General features: G+C 39.9%; 1 pseudogene; it reads right to left on the bottom strand.

Moving 5' to 3' along the window:
* Positions 1-3,287: 3,287 nt before the first annotated feature.
* On the bottom strand, positions 3,288-4,387 carry LOC116868808 (annotated as a pseudogene).
* Positions 4,388-6,943: the final 2,556 nt, after the last annotated feature.

Raw genomic sequence — 6,943 nt, forward strand, 5'->3', positions numbered from 1 at the left:
AAACAATCAGAGGGAAACCACCATCTTCATCCACCAAATCTACCCAGTCTCCTGTTGGCTCTGCCCTCTTTCTTGTTCTAATGGGTTGAGGTGCCCCTGCTTCTATTCATTGCCAATCCTGCCCCTTGTGCTCTGGATCTCACTCACTCTCACCTTCTCAAGGATTTTTCCCAGGAAAACTTCCCTTTTTTCTCTTGCATCATCAATTTATCTCTCTAATTATTCACACTCTTTTTCATTGGAACATGCTTGGATAGCATTCATCTTCCTAGTAGTAGCTCTTCCTCTAACTACCCCACCCAGCTACTGTCTCAGTTCTCTGCTCTCCACTGTAATTTTCTCACTGTTGAAGAAAGAATCTGTGTTTTCCATTAGGCTGGTGATTTTCCAGCCTGGCTACACACTAGACACTTATGACATCTTTTAAAAACAATCCCAGTTCAAGGACACACCCTAAGCCTATTACATTAGAGCATCCGTATTTTAAAGCTCCCCTAGGTGATTTCAGTGTATAGCTAAGGCCGAGAATCACCCATTACTATAGAATGTAAACTCACAGAGGCAAGGAATGTGTCAGTTTTTTTTTCTTTTTTAAATAAGTGTTGTATCTTAAGTGTATAGACTACAGCCTTGAACAATGTAGTTGCTTTAGAAATATTTGTGAGAAACAATTTGGTTTGAGTATTAATAGTTGGAGAAAGAGAGAGAGAGAGAGACAGAAGAACAGGTGAAGTTTGATACCCTTTTGAGTCTGGAGTGGGATATTATTATACCTCTGTTTGGCTTCCTGTTATTTCTCCCTTCCTTGTGAATCTTTGATGTTAACCATGTGGAGGCTGGTGTGGGCGTGGAGTTTTATGTTGGCCAGAAGGCATAGTGTTGACTATATAGGAAGTTGATTACTAGATTCTTGCTTTTGTGTTTTACTTGTTAATTTCTTAGGCAAAGAGATTTAACTTATAGGCTTTGTGTAGTTGCTATGATTGTTTCATTATTGTTTACCACACATTTTAGTATGAAAAGTTGAGAGTATAGATAAGAATAAAAACCATTACTGTCCTCTATCAGCCTTTAGCGTTTATCTCTTTTTAAAACTTATTATCCTATTTTTAGTGTGAGTAAAATATTCCTAAGAGATTCCTGGACAGAGGGCCCCCAACCTTAGCTCTACCAATGCCAAGACCTCTTTCTCACTCTGAAACATGACTCAGTGGCTCTGACTGGTCCTTGTTATTCAACCTCTCAGTTTTGTTTAGCTTAGAATTTGGGGCATCTATTCTTCATTAGACACATATTTAGTCCACTGGGACAGAAAACTGATCCTTGTCCTTTAGAAGCTCACATCCTTATGGGGGGAGACAAACTTGCAAGTAAGAACATTTTAGTAAATGTTGGTCAGTGTTCTGATAGATGTCAACACAGACATGTCCACTCATAACACTTACAGGGCTTGGGGCAAGGAAGAATCCCATTTGCCATATATCTAAAGATTTGAAATTTATAAATCCAATGAACAGACCATTGCTAAGTAAGATGTGTTCTAGCCTTCTACATCGATTAATACACCTGTATGGACAGTTTTGAATCTAGAATTATGGGACCAGTTGGAGTTCCACACAGAAGCATGGCTGCAAAAGAAAGTGCTGATCTTTATAGCTAAATCCCTTCTCTTCCCATTCCTGGCTATCCCCACACTGTGTGGGGCCTCAGGAACCTGCACATGGACACTCTAGTCTGAATGTCCAGTATGCATCCATGTGGACACAGTTGGCCTTTGGCCACCTCTCAGCCTGTGGGTACACACTTTAAGTCCTTGGACATGGGCTATAGGACATATGAATAGAGGATTCTGGGTCAGATTATCTGGAGCATAATCTGGAAAGGATGGGCTGCGCCCTAGGTGGGCATATTTCCCAGGTCCTGAAGATTTCTCCATTGGGAGGAGGCTCAAAGCTGTGGAAAGCTTGGGCCTAGGGCAGGGGTCTCCCAACATGATCACAGTGGAGTGCAGATACCGGGGACAGGGTACACAGGAGTGTAGGGGAAGGCACATAGAAAGAAAGAAAAAAAAAAAAAAAAAAAGGCCAGGGAAGACTTCTGAGAGCAAATATTATCTGAGCTGAAATTCTGAAGGGGAAGTTAGTCTGATAAATGTGGACAGGCCATTATAAGCTGAGCAATAAGCAGGTGCTCACTTGCAGTGAGGTGACTTGGTGTAGTGTGTATGAGGAACTAGAGGGCAAATTCCTCATTGCCAGGATGGGAATAGGTAGGAGTTGACACCTAAGTGGAGGATGGAGTCCTGGTCATGAGGACATTGTCTATCTTGCTTAGGAGCCTGGGTTTAATCCGTAAGTCACAGGGAACCCTGATATGCTTCCTCTGTAACTACTTGTGGCTTATGCTGTGATCTTTTCAACTCCTTTGGGCTCAAAGTACTCTGGGGTTTCTGCTTCAGGCTACTAATCTAGTTCCAAAGCACCAGGGAGCCCCTGAGCCTACTGTAGGAGCCCTGACCGTGACTCTCTGTTGCCCCCTTTTGGCAGTAGCTGTAGCTTCATTTTTTGGTTCTACCAGAGCCTTTTTTTTTTTTTTTTTTAAAACATTTTATTTATTTGACACAGAGAGAGCATGAGAGAGAATACAAGCATGGGAAGTGGGGGAGGGAGAAGCAGACTCCCCACTGAGCAGGGAGCCCGATGCGGGGCTCCATTTCAGGACCCTGGGATCATGACCTGAGCTGAAGGTGGATGCTTAACGATTGAGACACTCAGGTGCCCCGAACCCGAAACTTTTTGCAAAATTTTGTGCTTCCCCCCAATCCCCACAGTGGTGAACTGATTTAATTGAAATATCAATAATACGGTTTTGACTAGAACAAAATGTTGCACCTAAAGCTTTACAGTTATACTTATTTTTCCAATTTCTTTTGATGTGATAAAATTTTACTACTATTGTATTTTTACAAATGTTTCATTTAAGATAGCTAAGACGGCTGTTGGCATCCAATTCCCCTAAATTAAATTTGCTTTCCTCCATGTATTCTTTCATCAAAACTCTTGTTCCACCTTTAACCCCCTTCCTTGCAGAACACAACTTATGTAATATACAAGATAGATAGTGACCCTTTGGAACTGGTTACTTTGTATCCTCTGAAACCTGTGAATTTTTACATTTCTTGTAAAATTAAGACAGTAAATGTCCAGACTGTAGTCAAATTGCCGTTTGTTTTACTGTGATTTAGATTTTTTCCAAAAAGAACAAAATTTTATATATAGTGTAAAAATTCATGCATCAGAAAGACTCAAAAGGCTGTTTTTCACTTTGTTCAAGTTTTGTTTCCAGGCATTTAATGTGTCATGCAGTTGTTGTCACTGCTGTTTTCCAAATGTCCATTGTGTGCTATGACTGACAACTATTTTCTTCTGGATCTGATCAATTTTGCAGGGAACCATTTTGTTTCTTACATCAATAACAAAGGCTTCAACATTATCGGCTCCAATCTGAAGTTCTTGCTGCATTGTGTCAAACGAAATTTCTTTATTTTCCACTGCCATTCCCATAAAAGTAAGCAGTCTCACTTTTCCCATATTCTGTTCATTTAATAGACCAAGTGACTCAATGAAGACTTTATTATTCTGATAAAACTTGACATATGATGCCAATTAGCACTCACAAAAATGGTGAAAAGATCACGAATAAGCTCACCTTCCAAAAATTTGACTCAAAAATGTGATTTAAAAAGAAATGCATTTGGATCTTTCAATGCTTGTACAATACACCTGTGGGCATCAAGTCAAGCCTGGGAAGCGTCGTCCTCCGTGTAACTTCCTAGCAATTCCACCGTGACTTTTGAAACAGCATGACTTTTCTTAGAATCCACAAATGCCTCATAAAGGAGTCTTTATAAAGATGAGGTTCCAGTCAGAAATCCATTTTCTAACTCGATACAGCTCAGTTGGAATACACTGGATGGCCCCACAAGGTGCTGCCACTTTAACGAGGCTGCAGTATACGGTGTATCTTATGGGAATGTTCTTATCCATCCCATGGCAAAGATTGATTAGCAATTGTGGTCTCAGAGATGGGTGTTCAACTTCCCGAAATGTGACCAGCTTTTCACACAGGCTTTCAGTCAGAGCTCCTTGCTTGTCCGTTTCTGGGATCAGTAGGAGAGACACCATGCTTGCTGTTCATTCACACTTTCAACATCTTTATCATCTTCCTTCAGACATACATCACAGGCTTCAATGTTTTGAGCTAAATCTACACGAAGTCCACCTTCTGAGTTCTAATCTGAAATTTCAGCTCCCTTAGATTTCAGATAAGCTTGAAGCTCAGCAGCCTGATCTTCCTCACTGATGTCGATGAAGACCGGGATGCTCATGTTGAAAGCCCGGGTATGGCGGTCGCACCACTGAACGTTTTGTGTTTTTATTATATTTCCTCCTCTTCTCTTTTTTTCCCTAGACAATTTCTGGCATAATAATATATCTATGCACAGACCTATTCATCTACCCATTAGGTGTTTAACAATGCTCATGTGCTCCCACTTCCTTTCCTGAAATGTTTTTTTTTAACCAGAATGTAAATCGAAGAAGTGCATCGATTTGGATTTTCACCTGTTTTGGTTACTGATGTATCCCACATACTTAGAGAAATATGTTGGCCATGGATGAAAAAACACCCATAAATGATAAAACAACCTTCTGCCTTTTTGCTTGACTTGAAGGTTTCTATTTGGCATCCAAAACTTGTGTCAAGACTTCATCCCCAGCAAGACTTTGATAACTCCACGGTGGGATAGTTGCCCTATGTCAGATTGGCATAGCACTTGGCATTTGCCTTAAAGTTGACTTACTTGAATTTCCTGTTTAGGCCCTTATGCTCAGAGTGTCCTGCTATGTTCTAAGTCTTCTTGTTTACCTATGTCTCTTCATTTCTTAGCCAGCTCTCAGAACACACTAAGTTAATGAATGTCTGTGAATGGATATTTACTATGATATCTCCTCTGATTTGACAGGCCAAATGCCCATGTAACATTGACTTTGGTGTCTCAAAGACACCTCAGTGCATGCTTTTACCCTAGATTTTCACACGGCTCACTCTACACAATGTCATCTAGCACCCTGTCAAAAAATACACTCGAGGTTTTATTGTGGTTATAGCTACATGAAATTTTATTGAATTCTGAGTCTAAAAATGACCCTGGCATATAACTGACATCAGTAAATGTTTGTGAATCAATGGACACCAAATCCCAGTTCCTTAGAGAACTGTTTATCTCTTCCATTGTTCTAGTCAGAATGAATGTCACTAACCTCCACCCAGTTACTCAGACCCGAAAGCAAGCAATCGTTCTTTCTTGTGCTTTATTTTTTAAATTTGTTAAAATAAGGTACAACTAACATTTCTGGAATACAAAACCACAATTTGTTCAGTTTTGACAATAGTTTACCAATGTAAGACAAGATAGAGAACATTCCCCATCACACCACAAACTTCTGTCATGTTCTTTTCCAGTTAATCTGCTCCCTAGAGTAGGAGTATATACACTATGGAAACTGACAAATGCCATAGCCTAGGGTCCCCCTCACCCCTGCCCACCTTCCTGCAAATCTGGTTGTTTATGTGTTTACCTGCACACTTGTTCTTCCAGGTACTTTTCCGCTCTACCAAAGTATCCTCCCTGCATAGGAGAGTCTTTGGCTACATAATAGGTTACCAATCAATATTTGTTGAATGAGAGAATAATTTAGTGCCCTGGGCACTCCAACCCCTCAACATGGCTTTTTGCTCTTTATCACCTAACTCTCTTTAGTCTTTCACAAGAGGGGCATTGGACGTAGCCTATTTACTCTTTTTGAGTGGGTTGTGGAAATAAAAAAAAAATCATGTTTGTTTTCATAATTATCACTCCTTTTCTGGATGGCATACGGAACCAGGTGTGCTCTCATCCCCTGCCCCAAACTTGCTGGTTCTTCTGAATCCAAATTGCTTCTTGGGGCAGATCAGATGATCCAGCATGAAACAAATGGGACCTGACAGGAGGTAGTGCATATATACCGACAGAAAAAGAACACATAAAAATTTACATGGGGTGCACTTATTAATGGAAATTACTTCAAGTTCCATTTCTGCCAAAAAATGGATTCAAGCTCTTTTGGAATTATTTTCTTTAGCATGTGGAGAATGTGCTGTGGAGAACAGTTCAGTGGTGACCCACTTGTTAATCGCTGCCTGTGTGGAAGCAAGTGCAATGTAGCTCTTGGTTTTTCAAATGTAGACATCTTGTGCTACCATTATAATTTTTGCCATGACATCATGTGGCAATTACATCATTATTTGTGATATTTACCATTTTTCTTTAAATTGAACAACCTTCAAAACCTTAAATAGACTTATTTAAAAGACATTTTGTATCATTCCTTTAAATACAAAACTGCTTATTACCCCTCAAGTTCACATTAAACCCGAACATAGGGAATGCTCATCTGTGTGAGTCATCTCATGTGCCGCCAGTGGTATTCCTAGCTCACTTTGGGGAAAAAAGTAATAACATAAAAAGAGCTCAGATTTTGGAATGATCTACATTTGATTTGGTATCTTTGATCTCCCAGAAGGGGAGGTTAGAGACTTAGATTCTTTATTTGTAAAATGCATATCCCTGATTTACAGGAGAGACTAGTAAGTAAGATGATGGACAGAACCCAATGACCAAAGGCTGGAGCTCAGAGGAGATGTTGCGTAGGTCAGTTTCTCTTTACATTTATTACTGGCCATTATTACTGGCTCAATCATCTCTTTTGGTTATTACTTAAGGCATATTGTTATCGAGGTGCAATTTTTATACAGTAAAATGCATAACTTGTAAATGTATTGATCAGCATTTTTTCATTGTTGGTTCTGGACTTGCTTGCTCTTTGAATTAGATGTCTAAATA

Source organism: Lontra canadensis, unplaced genomic scaffold (assembly GCF_010015895.1).
Source record: "Lontra canadensis isolate GAN:19392208 unplaced genomic scaffold, GSC_riverotter_1.0 scaffold1, whole genome shotgun sequence".
NCBI lineage: Eukaryota > Metazoa > Chordata > Mammalia > Carnivora > Mustelidae > Lontra > Lontra canadensis.